The sequence below is a fragment of the Schistocerca americana genome, chromosome 5 (genome assembly GCF_021461395.2).
Source record: "Schistocerca americana isolate TAMUIC-IGC-003095 chromosome 5, iqSchAmer2.1, whole genome shotgun sequence".
NCBI classification, from domain to species: domain Eukaryota; kingdom Metazoa; phylum Arthropoda; class Insecta; order Orthoptera; family Acrididae; genus Schistocerca; species Schistocerca americana.
In genome coordinates this window covers 29,403,096-29,426,095 of record NC_060123.1, presented here as the reverse complement: position 1 = coordinate 29,426,095, position 23,000 = coordinate 29,403,096, and positions in this window count along the sequence as shown.

The following is a 23,000-nucleotide window of genomic DNA, read 5'->3' as shown; positions in this document are numbered from 1 at the left end:
TAAATAGTTTGGACAGGAAGAGAATAGAAGCTTTCGAAATGTGGTGCTACAGAAGAATGCTGAAGATTAGATGGGTAGATCACGTAACTAATGAGGAGGTACTGAATAGGATTGGGGAGAAGAGGAGTTTGTGTCACAACTCGACAAGAAGAAGGGATCGGTTGGTAGGACATGTTCTGAGGCATCAAGGGATCACAAATTTGGCATTAGAGGGCAGCGTGGAGGGTAAAAATCGTATAGGGAGAGCAAGAGATGAATACACTAAGCAGATTCAGAAGGATGTAGGTTGCAGTAAGTACTGGGAGATGAAGAAGCTTGCACAGGATAGAGTAGCATGGAGAGCTGCATCAAACCAGTCTCAGGACTGAAGACCACAACAACAACAAGAAAATCTTAATTATTTTCAATTAATTTTCTTTTTCCAACATCTTACAAAGTATTTCATTAATGTAGTTTAATTTATAGCTCACTTTACTTGCGTCTTGTATCGCTTTTGGGTCTTTTTCTCCATATTTTTAGGTAACGTTATGACGGTGTTGCAGGAACTTTACGTTATACAAACCTGGGCCCTGCGGTTATAGTTCCTTTTTCATGTTATAAACCAAATGAATTTTCACTAGGGGAGCTGTCCCCATTGGCCCTCACCCTGCGGGCGTCTCTGATCGTACACTAACGCACTGCTTTTGTGTCAGACAGACGACACGCTTTTTACATTATTTATCATGCGTCTTGCTATGAGTGATACCTTTATGTTAAAATGTCTTACTTTTACTCCCATTTGTCGGACAAGTCACTCACTCAGACTACATCACTTTATGCTAATGCTGAAAGTCCACATCTATTTAAATTTCTTGCGCTCCGGGGATACCTGTACGTGCAACCAACTTTCATCGTTCTAAGATTTACCACAAAACTAAAAGCGGTGTGCTGTGTTCAGAAAAACAAGTTACCATCTTTATTACTTAGGTAAATCCCTGATCTGTTAAGCTATGCTGCATTATATGAATCTTTATACCCCTGTATACACAGCAAGAACAATCTGACCACAGAAAATAACTAAGATAATATATGTTGAAAGGCATCTACTGGGGTACACTTGTATGTGGCAACCGAATATGATAACAATATTAAAGTAATTTAAACTGAAACTAAAAAAAAAAGTGGTCAGCGTGACAGACTGTCAATGCTAAAGGCACGGGTTCGATTCCCGGCTGGGTCGGAGATTTTTTTCCGCTCAGGGACTGGGTGTTGTCTTGTCCTAGTTATCATCATTTCATCCCCATCGACGCGCAAGTCGCCGAAGTGGCGTCAAATCGAAAGACTTGCACCAGGCGAACGGTCTACCCTACGGGAGGCCCTAGCCACACGACATTTATTTAACTGAAACTATGATACTATAACGATGTATGTCTTTGACTGGCTTTATAAAGCAGATCGCTGTCTATGCACCACCGCAGAGCCAGAGATACTGCTTCTGGTCTGAGATAGTAGTGTTGCAGTAAGAGAACGCTTTGCGCACACTAGTGGGTAGCCGTCTGCAAGAGAGAGGGAATGGAGTAGAAAGTTTTTGAGGTAGGCTTTGTGAAGCCACCAAGTGTTAGATTAATACAGGTATTTCGAGAACATGGAAGTAGAAGTCTTCACGCAAGCAAGGTTAAGATGTTAAATAATTATTACTTTCCTTTTGCCAGCGCATCAGTGCAAATCAGTTGGCTGATAACTGGTAACAGTGAGTTCTATGTTGAGTAACCCCAGAAAGTACGTAAACAGATTTGATGTGTAGGCCAGTTAGATATTTCCATTTTGTAATGTTTTCTAAGATATGTTAACACAGGTATACGTAATTTGATAATTTGTTTTTATGCTTTTTAGTGATGTTAGATTATACTTACTGTACAAATCTCATTGTTTGTGACTACAGCAGCAAAGAAAGGCTTCCATTTAGTAAAAAGGTTGTAATTTTTCTAAGTAATGTAATATCAATTGTCACATGTTTTCAAAAGCCAAACTTAACTTAGAATACAACTTCACTGTTGAAAAAGTCGGAGTTAGTAATTCACTCAAATCACTATCGCCTCCCTATCCAGGTCACACGCTTTTTAAAGACATTCAGTTTTTCTTAAATGTTTTCATTTATCTGGCAGAAGAATTTCATGTACATTCCAAAGTATTACGGTCAGCATTGCACACCGCTGAGCCTGTGGCTAGCATATTTATATTTCTTTATTGGAGACCAGAATACACTCCTGGAAATGGAAAAAAGAACACATTGACACCGGTGTTTCAGACCCACCGTACTTGCTCCGGACACTGCGAGAGGGCTGTACAAGCAATGATCACACGCACGGCACAGCGGACACACCAGGAACCGCGGTGTTGGCCGTCGAATGGCGCTAGCTGCGCAGCATTTGTGCACCGCCGCCGTCAGTGTCAGCCAGTTTGCTGTGGCATACGGAGCTCCATCGCAGTCTTTAACACTGGTAGCATGCCGCGACAGCGTGGACGTGAACCGTATGTGCAGTTGACGGACTTTGAGCGAGGGCGTATAGTGGGCATGCGGGAGGCCGGGTGGACGTACCGCCGAATTGCTCAACACGTGGGGCGTGAGGTCTCCACAGTACATCGATGTTGTCGCCAGTGGTCGGCGGAAGGTGCACGTGCCCGTCGACCTGGAACCGGACCGCAGTGACGCACGGATGCACGCCAAGACCGTAGGATCCTACGCAGTGCCGTAGGGGACCGCACCGCCACTTCCCAGCAAATTAGGGACACTGTTGCTCCTGGGGTATCGGCGAGGACCATTCGCAACCGTCTCCATGAAGCTGGGCTACGGTCCCGCGCACCGTTAGGCCGTCTTCCGCTCACGCCCCAACATCGTGCAGCCCGCCTCCAGTGGTGTCGCGACAGGCGTGAATGGAGGGACGAATGGAGACGTGTCGTCTTCAGCGATGAGAGTCGCTTCTGCCTTGGTGCCAATGATGGTCGTATGCGTGTTTGGCGCCGTGCAGGTGAGCGCCACAATCAGGACTGCATACGACCGAGGCACACAGGGCCAACACCCGGCATCATGGGGTGGGGAGCGATCTCCTACACTGGCCGTACACCACTGGTGATCGTCGAGGGGACACTGAATAGTGCACGGTACATACAAACCGTCATCGAACCCATCGTTCTACCATTCCTAGACCGGCAAGGGAACTTGCTGTTCCAACAGGACAATGCACGTCCGCATGTATCCCGTGCCACCCAACGTGCTCTAGAAGGTGTAAGTCAACTACCCTGGCCAGCAAGATCTCCGGATCTGTCCCCTATTGAGCATGTTTGGGACTGGATGAAGCGTCGTCTCACGCGGTCTGCACGTCCAGCACGAACGCTGGTCCAACTGAGGCGCCAGGTGGAAATGGCATGGCAAGCCGTTCCACAGGACTACATCCAGCATCTCTACGATCGTCTCCATGGGAGAATAGCAGCCTGCATTGCTGCGAAAGGTGGATATACACTGTACTAGTGCCGACATTGTGCATGCTCTGTTGCCTGTGTCTATGTGCCTGTGGTTCTGTCAGTGTGATCATGTGATGTATCTGACCCCAGGAATGTGTCAATAAAGTTTCCCCTTCCTGGGACAATGAATTCACGGTGTTCTTATTTCAATTTCCAGGAGTGTATATGCGTTCCACCGCTGCTGCTTTAGAGGTAAGACAGTGTATATATTTGTATGCACACGCATTCATCGAATGTATCAAAAAACAAGAAGTTTACAAATTTGTTACGTGCAGAGGCACTGATTAAGTACCTCAAAGTTAAATAATTACTAAAGAACGTTACACTTGGCGACAGCTCTGCCAGTCGTTTGCTTTGCGAAATCTTTGGTATTGAAATAATCAGGTATATGTACGAGGTTTGTCCGGAAAATACGTATAAAAGTTAAATAACAACTTTATTTTACAATTATCAGGTATTACAAAATGGCCTCCTTCAAAGTACTCGCCCTGAGACGCCATACACTTCTGCCAACGCCGTTTCCACTGTTGATAACATTGCTGAAAGTCTTCAGTTGTGCTGTTGTTCAGTTGCCGTGTTGTTTCCGCCTTGATGGCTTCCAAATCTCCCAAGTGCCGCCCCCGAAGCACCATTTTGCATTTCGGGAATATGAAGAAGTCACACGGGGCTAAATCGGGTGAATAAGGCGGGTGGTCTGTCACGGTGATTGAGCTTCGGGCCAAAAACTCGAGCACAACGAGCGACGTGTGAGCGGGCGCATTGTCGTGATGAAGGATCCACCTGCGCCCTGTTGCCAACTCCGGTCGAACTCGGGCCACACGAGCTCTGAGACGTGTCAGAACTTCAACGTAAAAATTTCCGTTCACTCTCTGGCCGGGAGGGACAAATACCTTGCGAACAATGCCCCTAGAATCAAAGAAAACTATCAACATTGTCTTCACATTGGACCTTGGTTTTCGCGACGTATTTGCTCTCGGTTCTCCTGCTAGTTTCCATTCCTTGCTTTGAGATTTGAGCTCCACATCGAATTCGTAAAACCAGGACTCGTCTCCAGTGATGACTCGGTTGAGAAAGTCCCCTCGTTCCTCTGCTTCCAACCAATCCTCACAGCACTCAACCCTCTTTGCTTTCTGTTCTGGCGTCAAGAGCTTCGGTACGATTTTCGTACACAATTTCTTCATTTCAAGTTTTTGTGTCAGGATTTCGTGAACGATTGTTTTGGGGATTGACAGCTCGCCAGCAATCATTCTGACTGTCAATCTACGGTCTTTAAGAACACAAGCCCGAATTCGTTCAGCATTTGCATCGGAACTCGATGTCGACGGGCGTCCTGGGCGAGGGTCATCGTTAACTTTTTCTCGGCCATCCCGGAACCTTTTTAACCACTTGTTGACGGTTGGTTCCTTCAGAGAATTGTCTCCGTAAACCGGTTTCAAACACACAAAAATCTCACGGCCATTCTTGCCTAGCTTTGCAAGAAACTTGATGTTGACGCGCTGTTCCTCAATCAGAGAGAGCTCTGTGCCGACGGCAGGTGAAAAAGGGTAACTGTCAACAAGCTGCCGCACACTCCCACCTTCACGCAGAGTGCTCTGACTCGAACTGAGCGTTGATGGGATTGATTACAGCAGTAGTCCCACCTGGCGGTGGCTGCAACTTGTAACATAAAGACATTATTCAACTTTTATACGTATTTTCCGGACAAACCTCGTATTCTGTGCTCTCAACCACCTTGTAGCGATATAATAGTAGTAGTTAGATTTTTTTGGCGCAATGCAAATTACTGACTTGTACAACATTTTTTCACAGTTCATCGGCATTCTTATGCTCCGCCTTGTTTTCCATTGATTTGATTGTTCAGTATTTTTTGTCTTTGGATTTTGCAATCTGCATGTGGTTTACGATGCCGCGCAAAAGTGTTTGGATTGCGGCGCGTGATCTGACAGAAAGATACCGAAATGGACGATTTTCCGATTATTGACAACAATGTTGAAAATGACAGTAACCTCCCTGCGGTGCAACAGTTGCAAGGCACTACAGAAAATGTGAGTTCCGTTTCTCAGAATAATGTAGTTTCCTGTCGGCATGACTTCACCCAATTCACCATCTGCTCAAACGTCGATTCCGGTATAGTGGACGACGCTGAGGTAGATAATTGACAACACGCAGGTGTCAGAACACAATTCTTCACCGAATCAGGTCAATGAACTTCCCAATTACAGTACAGTCAATCAGAATACCAATAGTATGTCAGAGGACATAGTAGTGCTATGTCTGTTTGTAAAAATCCGTCAGATAACATTGGCAGTAATTATGCAGATAATGCTACAAACGAGATGTATATGTTTCCACATCAAAAAGCACAACGCAGGTGACACCCGACGCATCAATTGAAAAGAATACAGAAGCAAGGCTTCAAAATTACATGTGTTGTGTTGGCAGAAGAGCCAACACAATGTTACGAAGGGAGGCCGAAATGCACGCGTTTTAGCTCACGCAGACTGGCGCGAGGAGGGAAGGACTATACTGGCGTGAGGTCTGGAACATGACAAGGAATTAGAATTCAGAAAGCGGACGGAATTAGTATGATACTTAACTGTAATCCATTAATGATGAAGGTCGCTGTTGAAGGGACATGATTCACAATATCAACATCAATGGTAACTGAATATGGCGCCTTGCTAGGTCGTAGCAAATGACGTAGCTGAAGGCTATGCTAAACTGTCGTCTCTGCTCAAATGGCTCTGAGCACTATGGGACTTAACATCTATGGTCATCAGTCCCCTAGAACTTAGAACTACTTAAACCTAACTAACCTAAGGACAGCACACAACACCCAGCCATCACGAGGCAGAGAAAATCCCTGACCCCGCCGGGAATCGGACCCGGGAACCCGGGCGTGGGAAGCGAGAACGCTACCGCACGACCACGAGATGCGGGCTGTCGTCTCTGCAAATGAGAGCGTATGTAGTCAGTGAACCATCGCTAGCAAAGTCAGCTGTACAACTGGGGCGAGTGCTAGGGAGTCTCTCTAGACTAGACCTGCCGTGTGGCGGCGCTCGGTCTGCAATCACTGATAGTGGCGACACGCGGGTCCGACGTATACTAATGGACCGCGGCCGATTTAAAGGCTACCACCTAGCAAGTGTGGTGTCTGGCGGTGACACCACAACATGCAAATGATGGTTAAACAGTTTACTCAGGTTAATGAACGATTTAATATAAATGATGAACAATTTTCCATCATACGAGAAACACAAGTTGATATCATCACTCAGTTCAATGAACAACTTTCCAGCATACACAAAAAACAAGATGACTCCAGTACTCAATTCAATGAAGGATTTAATAAAAATGATGAGCAAATTTCCAGCATACGTGACGAGCTTAAATCATACACAGAACCGACTGATAACAGTTTTAAGCAGGTAGATACGGATATTAAGGCCAGTGAAAAACATCTTTGCCGGCCGAAGCGGCCGTGCGGTTAAAGGCGCTGCAGTCTGGAACCGCAAGACCGCTATGGTCGCAGGTTCGAATCCTGCCTCGGGCATGGATGTTTGTGATGTCCTTAGGTTAGTTAGGTTTAAGTAGTTCTAAGTTCTAGGGGACTAATGACCTTAGCAGTTGAGTCCCATAGTGCTCAGAGCCATTTGAACCATTTTAGCCAAAAACATCTTTGCGATAAGATTGAAGCTATAGCCAGGCAATGCGCAGACAGAACCAAACCTTTGAAAGATGACATTAATGCTTTAAGACATCAATGTAGTGAAGCCTATAAAAAGCTTACAGATGAAATCCAATCAGTTAATGAAAGAATAGAGTAAGAAAACACTCGGTTAGATGTACGTCTTAAGGCTCACACTGAGACCTCAGAAAAACGATACAAAGACGTTCTCCGTAAACACACAGAGGAAAACAATCAGTTTTTACAGTCAAATCCAGTACAAAGACAGGTCAGCAGTTGCTCATTAGTCTTACAAGCCATGTTGACGCTAGCATAAATTCCGTTACAGACAAGATTGACAGAGAACGTGTGATATCTGCAACAAGTGCCATTCCGTCCTTGAAATAAGCAGCGGCGCGATGAACAATACCGTCGGGCAGCACAAACGGCACACAACAGCTTGCTTCAAAGCAATGTAGCCGGCCGGAGTGGCCGAGCGGTTAAAGGCGCTACAGTCTGGAACCGCACGACCGCTACGGTCGCAGGTTCGAATCCTGCCTCGGGCATGGATGTGTGTGATGTCCTTAGGTTAGTTAGGTTTAAGTAGTTCTAAGTTCTAGGGGACTGATGACCACAGCAGTTAAGTCCCATAGCGCTCCGAGCCATTCAAAGCAATGTAGCGCCACGCCGACCAAAATAAAACTCTGCTCCACATACATCAAGCCACTGACGTCCAAGCTACTTCCTTTTACTCGTGATGCGAATATGATTTAACAGCAGTGCACACATCCTGTGAAATTAAACGCCAAGTCATCAGCAGCAAATCAGTCAAAAGCAAAACAACCGGCATTCAATATCGCCATCACCAAACTGCCAAGCATATTTGTTTGAAAACATCGAGTTCCAAAACTAATCACATCTACATTCAACTCAAAAATATTATGCCAAGACAAACACAGAGCTGAATTAGTTATATTACGCTATGTAAATACAACAACAAATTGGTCAGAGGGAAATTAGAAAACGGACGGAGCACCGTGGTCCGATGAAAGACAGAGACGTCATTCAAGTGGTTCAAATGGCTCTGAGCACTGTGGGACTTAACTTCTGAGGTCATCAGTCCCCTAGACTTGGAACTACGTATACGTAACTAACCTGAGGACATCACACACATCCATGCCTGAGGCAGGATTCGAACCTGCGACCGTAGCTGTCGTGCGGTTCCGGACTGTAGCGCCTACAACCGCTCGGCCACTTCGGCCGGCGAGACGTCATTCTGAAAGGATGAAACAATTTGGGCACAAAGAAAGGTCAATCATCAAAACGTGACATTGATGAATTGTACCTCGCGTGGTCCTACTGGGCCCATACTTGAATAATAAATAATAAACAGCAGACTGGCGTCACATAAATTACTTGTTATACGATTTTGCTTTCTCAGGCTGCGACGTTGCACACTATTTTCACACTGAAACACTGAACTTGTCCATTTTTTTTTTTACTGTGCAACACCTGAATCATGTGTACTGAATTTCAATTTCCATCGTATAGTAATAATGAGAAATTACTGAAATACCAATAATGTAAGTTTTAGCGCCAAGAATACGACTGCGATTATGAACGAAATTATACGCACGCTTATTTCAGCAGCAAGAATTTCAGAAGAAAATTTTACGCCGTTTTTTTACGAAATTTCTATGTAACCAGCTACTTTATTTACACTACTGACGTGCACCGCTTTTGACGACATAAATTATTTCTTCAGTTCGATGTCTTGCATTCTGAAGACGTTAAACTACTGCCATTTACAGATATTTTCTGCTATGTATAATTTTTTTTTCTACTTTTCAGGAACAATGATACTTGGCATTTGTCTTGCAGAAGTCGTTATTTGAATCACCAGTAAATCTCAACTTACGCTTATTCTGATTTTACATACGAGTCCACGCAACTATAAAACACACCAGGCCGTTTACTTGAAACCTTTACCATGCTTATACAAATTCTATTGGTACCTTGTTTTCACGTTTCCCCGATTATTCAGCGTTATATTAGGTGGCGATGTGACCGGTAGGGAGAATCTTGCAGGTCGTTTCTCTTACCGTAGGTTTAGGCCTTGCACATTTTCTGTTTTCATGCGCATGGGCATGAAAACAACAGCTGAAAGACACACCATTTATTTTGACATGTGTCCAGCGGATCACATCCCTTGGGTGGCCTGACCGCTGCAAACTGTAACTCAAACTTGTTTTTTTTTTTTTTTTTTTAGCAATACGAATTTTTGTCCTTTGGTATACAACCTCTATATGCGCTGTGTGATAAAAAGTATCCGGACACTCCCAGAAACATACGTTTTTCATATTAGGTGCATTGTTCTGCCACCTACTGCCAGGTACTCCATGTCAGCGACCTCAGTAGTCATTATACATCGTGAGAGAGCAGAATGGGGGGCTCCGCGGAACTCACGGACTTCGAACGTGGTCAGGTGATCGGGTGTCACTTGTGTCATACGTCTGTACGCGAGGTTTACTCATTCCTAAACTTTCCTAGGTCCACTGTTTCCGATGTGATACGGAAGTGGAAACGTGAAGGGACACGTACAGCACAAAAGCGTACAGGCCGACCTCGTCTGTTGTCTGACAGAGACCGTCGACAGTTGAAGAAAGTCGTAATGTATAATAGGCAGACATCTATCCAGACCATCACACAGGTATTCCAGACTGCATCAGGATCCACTGCAAGTACTATGACAGTTAGGCGGGAAATGAGAAAACTCGGATTTCATGGTCGAGCGGCTGCATATAAGCCACACATCACGCCGGTAAATGCCAAACGACGCCTCGCTTGGTGTAAGGAGCGTAAACATTGGACGATTGAATAGTAGAAAAACGTTGTGTGGAGTGACGAATCACGGTACACAATGTGGCGATCCGATGGCAGGGTGTGGGTATGGCGAATGCCCGGTGAACGTCGTCTGCCAACGTGTGAAGTGCCAACAGTAAAATTAGGAGGCGGTGGTGTTACGGTGTGGTCGTATTTTTCTTGGAGGGGGCTTGCACCTCTTGTTGTTTTACGTGGCGTGTTTTAAGCACCTTCTTGCTCCCCACTGTTGAAGAGCAATTTGGGGATGGCGATTGCATCTTTCAACACGATCGAACACCTGTTCATAATGCACGGCCTGTGGCGGAGTGGTTGCACGACAGTTGCACGGAGTTCTGACCTGAATCCTATAGAACACCTTTGGGATGTTTTGGAACGCCGACTTCGTGCCAGGCCTCACCGATAGACATCGGTACCTTTCTTCAGTGCAGCACTCGGTGGAGAATGGGCTGCCATTCCCCAAGAAACCTTCCAGGATCTGATTGAACGTATGCCTGCGAGAGTGGAAGCTGTCATCAAGGCTAAGGGGAGGCCAACACCATATTGAATTCCAGCATTACCTATGGAGGACGTCACGAACTTGTAAGTCATTTTCAGCCAGGTGTCCGGATACTTTTGACCACATACTGTATCTTATGTTCATTAATTTCTTATGCTATTTTGCCATTGCTGATACCATGTAATATGCTATTTTTTATGTTATGCTACTCCACTTTGCCATTATTGCACACCCTAAGGAAGATAGTATTACCACAGAAATTTATGTTATCGTCTCATGATAGGTTAGTCACTTTTATATGATGCCGTGTTTCATTTATGCCCAGTGTTGTGCTCTCACTTGCTATATATCTCTCGTACTTGAAGATATCACTAGCTTACTTGCTTTCACCTATGTAAATTTAAGAAAACAATGTACCCTGTAACTCACGTCCATTGCATATACTCGGCCATATCGTATACTTTGCAGAATCAGTGTACCGAAGTCTCACTCTATCCAAACGAGGCATAGAAGCACATGAAAGTGTGAAATGTGCCATCCGCGAAGGTGTGCAGGAAATGCATTACTTAGAAAGCATGGCATAAGCAATTTATATGGAATACTAAACACCATTCACACTTCTCACACTGTTTTCTGGTAGGCCTTTTATAACCATTTTCCTTATAGTGTACTAGGTAAATTAGGCAGATTGCCTATAAAGATTTAGGATTAAGGATAGTTTTTCTCTGGATTTTGTGTTAGCTATTAGAGTATTGTTAGAATATTTAATGAGTGTTCATTCCCTGAGCTGCACGCCAGTAATAAGGATTATATTAATATATTGGGGATTCTCAATAATGATATTGTATGACGTTAATATGTATTGTATGTATGTTGTGTCCTTTCTAGGAAAATCTGGCTTATCTTGTGCCACATGATTGGAGGTGCTTGTGAAAGACTGTCACAGAAGATTTTCACCTAAAAACATTTTTTCACCATTCCTTATGAGATTGCATATGATTCTGCCCTCTTATGCTAGCATGCTTGGCTTTTTTTTTTTTCAGGTTAATAATCACAGTTCCAGGTTCCACTATTTCTGCAGTTCACACCCATCTTTGCATATTTATCTCATGATTTACTGTGATATATTACATTTACCTAGTCAGTAAGCTATACTACACTTAGTACTCCTGCCTTTATGCTTGCATATATTATAACCACATTTCTTCTTTGCTTTCGGCACTTCAGTTCTTGACTCAAGGGGAATGATGATTGACTGTGTATCATTTTCTTTACAGATAAAGTGCACTGCCCTTATCAATCATTCCCATATCCTTCCTGTAGATATTCCCATTGTTAGAGATATATGTCATTTACAAGACTGAAATTTGTGAAGCCACGAGGGTGCTATACAACCTATAAATATTGTATCTTTACAGATACAGTGTCATACTTTGATTTTATGATGCTATTTGTCTAATATGTACTCATACAGGCAATACAGAGCCATACTTCTATGTAATACTGCTATTAATGCACTTTGTTCTTGTAAAAGCCAAATCAAGTTACATATTCTCATTATAAATTATGCATTGACCTCTGAGTGCCATATAAAGTTATAGGTAAATGATACTTTATGTTACTTTTCCAGCTTTGATGCTTATCTCATGTAAAACTAGGCCACTTTGAGCCATAAAGATTACTTCTGTCACATTTTAGCTACTAAAGTCAGCATTTATCTCATGCACTAGGCCACTTTGAGCCACAGGGATGGTTTATGTACAGCCATTTACTACTATCCCGACAACTGTAGAGGTCACCGCTCGGCCATCCAGTCCACCGTAGGCGACCGGGACCACTGGGGCGCCTACATATCCAGAGTTTACTCTCAATTTTAGTTGTTCACTCTGATGTAAAGCGTTGTAGCATCATCCAGTCTGTAATTTCATTAGGACTCTGAACTTCCGCTGATAAATTACTCAATGTTCACATATACGGAAATGGTTATCTTCCACTACCTTACCTTTCCTACCTTTTCATACCTTCCTTTATCTGGTGTCCTACCACTGTTCATGGTATTGAAGCAACTTATTACTGGTATTCATACTTCAACATAAGTGACTATATGTGTCTTTGGATCCCAGAAGGAAATCTATTATGAAGAACAGTGATGATGCGGGTCATTACATTACTGGCATTATAATAATCGCCAACTATGGTTGTTGGTAATTTGTTGCCGAGTACCAGTTGTATATCTGCACATGACTGAAGTAAATAATACGAAGTACAGAGGTCTTGATACACTTAATGCAATCTGCATTGGTCACTACTCATTTATGAACTTGCTCAAAACAAAAAGAAATGGAATTTATGCTTCAACATGCACATAGGCTTCAGCCATGACTCTTCCTTTCCCTTGCCCACTCCTGTACCATTATCTTGACGATTAGGATTGTTTACTAGACGGTTTACTCATAATATAACCAGATTATGATTCATAACAGTGTGCCTGAGCACTATCAGTTCTTTCAAGTTTGATGGTGTTACACAGATTTTTTTTGTACAATCATGGCATGTAACTTGGTAATGGTCCTTAGGTCTGCACTGTAATTGATTCTATACCACTCAAGATTTCTACTTATCAGTAATGAGATAAATTTATCACACATTTGTTGTACAAGGTGTTTCCAAATATGTGCCAAATTTGTTAAACCCCACTGGAGGGTTGTGAGGGAATTCTACTGGGGTACACTTGTATGTGGCACCCGAATATGATAACAATACTAATGTAAATTTAAGTGAAACTGTGATATTTATAAACTATGTATGTCTTTGACTGGCTTTATAAAGCGGATCGCTGTCTATGCACCACCGCAGAGGCATAAATACTGTTTTTGGTCTGAGATAGTAGTGTTGGTGTAAGAGAGCTCTTGGCGCACATTAGTGGGTAGCTGTTTGTAAGCGAGAGGATATAGCAGGCAGTTTTTGTGGTGTGCTCTGTGAAGCCACCAAGTGTTAGATTAATACAGAAATTAGGAGAACATGGAAACAGAAGTCTTCACGCAAGCAAGGTAAAGGTGTTAAATGATCGTTACTTTCCTTTTGCCAACGCGTTAGATTAATATAGAAATTAGGAGAACATGGAAACAGAAGTCTTCACGCAAGCAAGGTAAACGTGTTAAATGATTATTACTTTCCTTTTGCCGCCGTGTTAGATTAAAAGAGAAATTAGGAGAACGTGGAAGCAGAATTCTTCAGGCAAAAAAGGTAAAGGTGTTAAATGATTATTACTTTCCTTTTGCCAGCGCGATAGTAAATGAGTTGGCTGATAATTGGTAACAGTGAGTTCTATGATGAGTAACCCCAGAAAGTACGTAAACAAATTTAATATATAGGCTAGCTAGATGTTTCCCTTTTGTAATGTTTTCTAAGATTTGTTAACACAGGTATATGTAATTTGAAGATTTGTTTTTGCGCTTTTTAATGATGTTAGATAAGTCTTGCTGTGCAAATGTCACTGTTTGTGACTACATCAGCAAAGAAAGGTTTTTATTTAGTAAAAAGGGTGTAATTTTTGTGAGTAATGAAATTTCAATTGTCAGATGTTTTGAAAATACAAACTTAACTTCGAGTACAACTTCACTCAAATCGTTACCGCCTCCCTGTTCAGGTCATATGTTTTTTGAAGATGTTAAATTTTTCTTAAATGTTTCAACCAAAATAATTTCATGTATATTTCAAAGTATGACAGCCAGCATAGCACGCCGCTGAGCCTGAGCTAGTATATTTTATTCTTCTTCATGAGAGAGCAGAATATAACGCGATCCACCGTTGCTGCTTTAGAGGTAAGACAATTTTGCTTTTTTGCTATGTGCACAGGGACCAAAGTTATTAGTTTTGAACAGGACCAGAGGTCTCAGTGACTGTATTTCTTTATTGGTGTTGGGAGTTGCAATTGTCCAGTCAGTTCATATAAAGTTTTGCTAACAATAATAGAGAGTAAGCACACCACTTGCAATTACAACGTGTCACACGTGAACTCCAGTTTTGTATGCTTTCTCTGGTCAGGCAATACTGACCTTACGACTTATCTTAGAAGAAAGATTAAGGAAAGGCAAACCTACGTTTCTAGCATTTGTAGACTTAGAGAAAGCTTTTGACAATGTTGACTGGAATACTCTCTTTCAAATTCTGAAGGTGGCTGGGGTAAAATACAGGGAGCGAAAGGCTATTTACAATTTGTACAGAAACCAGATGGCAGTTATAAGAGTCGAGGGACATGAAAGGGAAGCCGTGGTTGGGAAGGGAGTAAGACAGGGTTGTAGCCTGTCCCCGATGTTGTTCAATCTGTATATTGAGCAAGCAGTAAAGGAAACAAAAGAAAAATTCGGAGTAGGTATTAAAATTCATGGAGAAGAAATAAAAACTTTGAGGTTCGCCGATGACACTGTGATTCTGTCAGAGACAGCAAAGGACTTGGAAGAGCAGTTGAATGGAATGGACAGTGTCTTGAAAGGAGGATATAAGATGAACATCAACAAAAGCAAAACAAGGATAATGGAATGTAGTCTAATTAAGTCGGGTGATGCTGAGGGAATTAGATTAGGAAATGAGGCACTTAAAGTAGTAAAGGAGTTTTGCTATTTGGGGAGCAAAATAACTGATGATGGTCGAAGTAGAGAGGATATAAAATGTAGGCTGGCAATGGCAAGGAAAGCGTTTCTGAAGAAGAGAAATTTGTTAACATCCAGTATTGATTTAAGTGTCAGGAAGTCATTTCTGAAAGTATTCGTATGGAGTGTAGCCATGTATGGAAGTGAAACATGGACGATAAATAGTTTGGACAAGAAGAGAATAGAAGCTTTCGAAATGTGGTGCTACAGAAGAATGCTGAAGATTAGATGGGTAGATCACATAACTAATGAGGAAGTATTGAATAGGATTGGGGAGAAGAGAAGTTTGTGGCACAACTTGACCAGAAGAAGGGATCGGTTGGTAGGACATGTTCTGAGGCATCAAGGGATCACCAATTTAGTATTGGAGGGCAGCGTGGAGGGTAAAAATCGTAGGGGGAGACCAAGAGATGAATACACTAAGCAGATTCAGAAGGATGTAGGTTGCAGTAGGTACTGGGAGATGAAAAAGCTTGCACAGGATAGAGTAGCATGGAGAGCTGCATCAAACCAGTCTCAGGACTGAAGACCACAACAACAACAATAAAGAAATGATTTGGGTTGAGCGAAATAGTTCAGACAAATATTACAATCAGTTAATGTATCCACCTTAAAACTGTGCAACTAAATCACGAAGGCAACACGGATTCTCAGTACGCGTAACATGAGTCCTAGTAAAGCCACAATATTGCGAATTATCGATATTCCGTTACAATCACACAGTAAATCATTCGTAATGCATGAGAGGACGATCTGAATATATAATGCAACGGAGTGGATAGATATTACTCGATCCTATAAATCAGCTTCCAGTTTATGAGAGACGAAGTATCTATGAGACTTCATGTCGCCAAGCGGAAGACACTTCTGCAAGTTACAGTTCAACACAAATTTTGTACGTAGAACGACTAAAATAACTGTGTGAATGTTTTGATCACACGACTGAAGTAATCTACACGTCGCCTATTAACTACCGCAATCTCCAACATTGCAGGACTCTGGACAACGTCACGCCGACCAATAAGAAATCCGAAAACAGGAAACAGATTCACACTGGGGAGTGCACATTAGAACCTATTCGGCTACACAACCGTGGAAGTTTCTCATTGGCTGAAGGCCCGAGCAGCATACCAAAGATATAGACGCGCCTCAGTGGTGCCACCAAAGACCTTGTAAAAAATGACTAGACTCACTGATGGCGCTGCAGTTGCGGGATAATTTGAACCTTCGGCTGGACGCCATTATAGTGGTTGTAATCTGATGTGTTGTGTAGTACTGTTGTTTATGAAGACCCTGATTCAACGTTGTATATTTGTTGGGACGTACATACAGTATTTGTTACTCGTAATTCTACTGTCTGTACGTTCCAATCAAAAGAAGTACAATGGTGAAGATTCGTGCAGCGATTAATTGTACCATTAAATTCGAGAAAGGAACGAATATTACATTTCACAGGTAAGTGAATATTTTAAGTTGTTTTGTATGTCAGTGCACTTGCTTAATAAATGTTTTTGTAACACGGTATTAGTATATTGTCTGTGCATCTATTTGCAGGTTTCCTTTCTCAAAACCATAGCTGTTACAAAAATGGTTACACGCTGTCAGGAGGCAACATTTCCGACCGACAGAATACCATTTTATATGTTCTGATCATTTTGAAGAAAGTTGGCTGATCTGTAGTGTTTTCATGGTCTAGGTTAGGTTGAAACTTGATAATTTGGTCGTGAGTTACCAAAGCACTATGCTATATATAACGCACTTCTCGTCATAAAATCTAAAGCAAGGTAGAGTCAGAAAATATCTATTAATATAGTGGGCAAATCTTCGAGTATTTTGATGCATTTTGCGTACATCTATCGTAAATGAACTACGAAAAATGCTAGGGGTCCAGTACGTAACTTTTAGCTACGGCACATTCCATGTAGTACGTAAGATAAATTCATAAACAGTGACTAGTTGTTGTTTGTTCATAAATTAAAAAGTATATTGTAGTAACGTATTTAAATGAGGCATTATGTTTGTGACCTAACTCAAGGGAAGGCATTTTATAACCAAAAGCGATGTATAAACATTCGAACTCCGCGCGCCAGTTTACCAATCTAATGGCCGCCGCCCAGCTATTCAATTTGTCCGCTCTTCACAGTCGACCACTCGTGCGGTTGTGGGGGCCTGGGTGCCACGAAGAGGTAAGCCAAAGAGCTAGAGTCGACTAATCGAAGCTGAGCATAGAATGATCTTGCAGGATATTGCTAAGGTAAATTCGCGATATTAGAAAGCAAGAATGTTGAAGGCAACAATGAAAGTGCAGCTGAACAGGCCACTTTCGAAACAGACGAGCAGAACTTGCGGACCGAAGTTACTTTCGTATAATGTGTCACTTTCAGCATAGCTCAATGAATCTTGGACGATACATAGAAAGAACTGCTACAGTGTTGTACAGAAGGTAACTGAAAGATATACGCAATGAGACGAACAGAAATTACACTTTTCTTTTCGAAGACAGTAATTACACTGAACTCACCACTAACATTGTCGACGCGCAAGTTGCCCAATGTGGCGTCTCACTCGATAAGACCTGTACATGGCGGCCGAACTTCCCCCCTGGGAACTCCCGGTCACTGACGCCATACCATCATTTCCATTTTGGTAATGACTTCTTGTGGTAGGGCGTCGCATTCCTCCACCATCGCGTCTGTCGACTGCTAGATGTTCTTTGGTGTATGTGGGCGTATCCCCATAGCATCTATAATGGATTATACTGTAAATGATGAAAGTATGTGAATGCAGCTTGCCGCTAACTTGGTGTAATGTCTCTCACACATAAACCTGTACCGTAGAGTAAGGGCCTCCTGTTTTATCTTTAGGCTGATCCGTGATAAGACAGGCAAACAATTATACTAATGGAGGATTCTGAGTATTTTCTCTCATTTCATTCACTCTCTCTCTCTCTCTCTCTCTCTCTCTCCTTTCTATGTACGATTTTAAATATAATATTTAATTACGTGAAATCAGCCTAATAGAATCTCTGGTGACGCCCTTCGTCTTAACATTCAGCGGCTGGCTTGCTGTAAAAGATCTTGATATCTATTATTATTGTTAAGCGCTGCATTCAGTTGGGAAAATCGATCGTTTGAACAATTCGTTCCTTTTACGACAGATTTTGAATTTCAGATGTGTCCGAAGCCTTTTTGGACGATTTTATAAAGACTCGGTGACTGCAGGCTCTGTTCGTCACAGCTGAAACTTCCCCACTAATTACAGGGCCAAGACAATCGTCAATGATTCAGACAAAGAACTCATTCGTCATTCACTCTAGAATAAAAGGGTCACAAACCTTATTTCTGAGGAAAATTGTATATTCAATCCATCTCCATTACATATTCCGTTTTCTGTTGATTCCAAGTCTTACTTAATTTGCATTTTCAGTTTTTCTCTCTCTTCAAATAACCCGCTAGTGGCACAAACGTCAATAGCTCGCTTTAGCGAGAAGAAGAGCAAATATGTCTCTTTTAGCAACCCGACAATCTTCCAACCGATACTTCCGAAGCTGTCCTAGTTATCCGTCTATAATAACCATGGAGAATACATATATGTATCTCTGTTATTCCAAAGAATAAACGTACTAGAAAAATACCTTGGCGTCGACGAGCTGTCGGCGCATATATTCCTAGAAAATCCGATCAGATACTTTTCAAAAGTGAATAAATGTGGATGATTTGATTGACCATTATTAATTATTGCGTGGTAGAGGGTAATTTTCCGTGGGGAGATTACACATCCTACACGTGCTCGATGTGATTTAAGTCGGGAAAACGGGCAGGCCAGTTCGTTCGCCGAATGTCTTCTCCTTCCAAAAGTTGCCCCGCCTGGTCTGTTTGAAGCGGTCACGTACTGCCGTCCATAAAAATGAAATCAGAGCCGCACTCACCTTGAAAACTCTCGTATCGAGAAGGAGTACAGAGTCACAGTGGCATTTACCGGTGAGTGCACAGTGCTGAAAGATTTGAAGGTCAAATGGTTCAGATGGCTCTGAACACTATAGGACTCAACTTCTGAGGTCATTAGTCCCCTATAACTTAGAACTACTTAAACCTAACTAATCTAAGGACATCACACACATCCATGCCCGAGGCAGGATTCGAACCTGCGACCGTAGTGGTCTCACGGTTCCAGACTGCAGCGCCAGAACCGCACGGCCACTTCGGTCGGCATTTGAAGGTCAGTAAGCCCATGCAAAAATATGTCACTCCACAGTACATCACCTGGACCACAAGAACAGTTCTGTCCAATAGTGTTCCAGGGTGCATTAGGGCCAATGTGTTCACATCTCACATCATTGGAGGGCGTGTCCACCACTGTCGACCATGCTCTTTTGGTGGTCCAGGTGTCATGATGTGGGAAGTCATAATGTTGCACGTACAGATATTTCAATACTGTACACTCACCGGTAAACGTTATTGTGGCACTGTACTGCTTCTACATGTGAGTCTTTTCAGTAGAGGTTTCGGCACTGACTTCATTTTCATGGATAACACTGCGTGACAGCATCGAATAGCACAGGTGGAGAAGCTCTCGGAGTGAGAGGATATTGGGCGGAGCACTGCACTGCCCTTTCCACAGACGTAAATCCCATCGAGCACGTGTCGGTTGCTTTGGGAAGACGTATTGCAGGACATCCCCACGCACCATCGACCATCCAGCAGTCGACAACCACGCTGGTGTAGGAACGGAACGCCCTACCACGAGAACTGCATACCAACCTTGTGGGCAGAATGGGAACACGTTGTAAAGCACGCACTGCCGTCCATGGTCTCACACACCCTACCGAGAACCATGGGCCGTCTTTTCTCATTTCCAGCAAACCATCATGAATCGCGATGACATCAGCGAAATTACTATCTTGAAATGAAACTGTCATTTCTGTTCCTCTCATTGCGTATTGCGTTCAGTTACCATCTGTGGTATTCTGTAGCAGTTCTTTCTATTCATTGTCCAAGTTCCACTGAGCAATCTCACGTCACAGTGGCACATCATGTGAAAATTACTTTCGTCCTTAGGTTTTGCACACCAGTGTGCGTATTGTCGTTCTGACTGCTTTCGCAGGCGACCTGTTCAGGCCAGTGTTCTCTAAGCTACCTGTTTGTCGAACTGCTGCTGTCGTCGCGTACCGACCAAATATCCTCACAAAATGCGTTTCTCGCCCAACTACAGAATGGCAGCCACAGAGTGTTACTGGAACGCTAAAGAAAACAGTTCCCGACTCCGTGGCCACATGAGCCTATTACTACATCGCAGGCGAAGAGAAACCAACTATTTCAAAATTAGTGCAAGAAAAGGTGACAGTTCTGTTGTGTCATTTCAGAAATCTCGTATGCTCCGCAAAACGACAACCTAATCATAAAATTTTGGTTCTACATTATTTGTCTTGTGCTTTACTCATACACTGAAGAGCCAAAGAAACTGATACACTTGCCTAATACCGTGTAGGGCCCCCGCGAGCACGCAGAAGTGCCGCAGCACGACATGGCGTGGACCTGACTAATGTCTGAAGTAGAGTTAGAGGGAACTGAGACCATGCACCCTGCAGGGGTGTCCATAAATCCTTAAGAGTACGAGGGGGTGGAGAGCTCTTGCAAACAGCACGTTTCAGGGCACCGCAGGTGAGCTCAGTAATGTTCATCTGGGGAGTTAGGTGGCCGGCGGAAGTGTTTAAACTCAGAAAAGTGTTCCTAGAGCCACTCTGTAGCAATTATAGATGTGTGGGGTGTCGCATTATCCTGCTGGAATTGCCCAAGCCCGTCGGAATGCACAACGGGCATGAATGGGTACAGATGATCAGACAGGATACTTACGTACGTATCATCTGTCAAAGTCGTATCTAGACGTTTCAGTAGTCCCATATCACGCCAACTGCACACATACCCAACCAATAACGAGCCTCCACCAGCTTGAACAGTCCCCTGCAGACTTATGAGGTTGACTCCATACCTGTACACTTCCACCCACTCGATGCAATTTGAAACGAGACTCGTCCGACCAGGCAACATGTCGGTGTTGACGGGCCCAGGCGAGGCGTAAAGCTTTGTGTCGTGCAGTCATCAATGGCAGACGAGTAAGCCTTCGGCTCCAAAAGCCGATATCGATTATGTTTATTTGAATGGTTTCTATGCTGACACTTGTTGATGGCCCAGGATTGAAATCTGCAGCAATTCGCGGAAGCGTTGCACTTGTATCACGTTGAACGATTCTCTTCAATCGTCGTTGCTCCCGTTCTTGCAGGATGAGCCAAAGAAACTGGTAGACGTCTTTATTATAGTGTAGGGACACCGCAGACACGCAGAAGTGCCGCAACACGACTTGGCATGGACTCGACTGATGTCTGAGACCATGAATCCTGCAGGGCTGTCCAAAAACCCTAAAGAGTAAGAGGGGTAGGAGATCTCTTCTAAACAGCACCTTTCAAGGCATCTCGGATATGCTAAACATTGTTCATCTGTGGAGTTAGGTGGCCAGCAGGAGTGTTTTAACTCATAAAAGTGTTCCTGGAGCCACTCCGTTGCAATTTCGGATGTATGGGGTGTCGCATTGTCCTGCTGTAATTTCCCAAGTCCGTCGGAATGCACAACGGGTATGAATGGGTGCAGGTAATCAGACAGAGTGCTTACGTACGTGTAATCTGTCGGAGTCGTATCTAGACGTATCAGGGGTCCCATATCACTTCAACTGCACACGCCACACACCATTACAAAGCTCGATCAGCTTGATCAATCCACTGCTGATATTCAGGGTCCGTGAAGTCATGAGGTTGTCTCCGTACGTCTGTCCGCTCGATGCGATTTGAAACGAGACTCGTCCGACCAGACAACACGTTTCTAGTTATCAGCAGTCCAATGTCGGTGTTGACAGGCCCAGGCGAGACGTAAAGCTTTGTGTCGCGCAGTCATCAAGGGTACACGAGTGGCCCTTCGTCTCCGAAAACCGATATCGATGATGTTTCGTTGAACGGTTCGCACGCTGACACTTGTTGATGGCCCATCATTGAAATCTGTAGCAATTTGCAGAAGAGTGGCAATTCTGTCACGTTGAACGATTCTCTTCAGTCGTCGAGAGTGCCGTTCTTGCAGGATTTTTTTCGGCCGCAGCGATGTCGGAGATTTGATGTTTTACCAGATTCCTGATATTCACAGTACACCCGTAACATGGTCGTACGGGAAAATCCCCACTTCACCGCTGCCTCGGAGATGCTGTGTCCCATCGCTGGTTCGCCGACTGCAACACGTTCAAACTCACTTAAATCTTGATAACCTGCCATTATAGCAGTAGTAACCGGTCTAACATCCGCGCCAGACACCTGATGTCTTATATAGGCTTTACCGACCGCAGCGCCTTACTCTGTCTGTTTACATGTCTCTGTATTTGAATGTGCATGCCTCCACCAGTTTCTTTGGCGCTTCAGTGCACGTCCCGTTGTCGTACGAAAGAACGAAATAAGATGCAACAGGAAGAAATAAAGTAGGCACTATATGATCCAAAGCTTAAAATACGTGTAATTCCTAAAATCTTTATTTGTAAACAATGCCGACGCTTCTTGACTGAAGTTGACATCGTTTTCCACTATCAATAAGTACGAGGGCAATCCCAAAAGTAAGGTCTCCTATTTTTTTATAAATACAGAACTCTGTGTGGCAGTTGGTCACACTGTTATGAAGAATGCTTCATGCGCTGTGTGTAAAAATGCGCACGCCGCGCCAGTCTATGCTAGTCAGCCGTTGAGAATGGAACTCTTGTTGGATGTTACCGC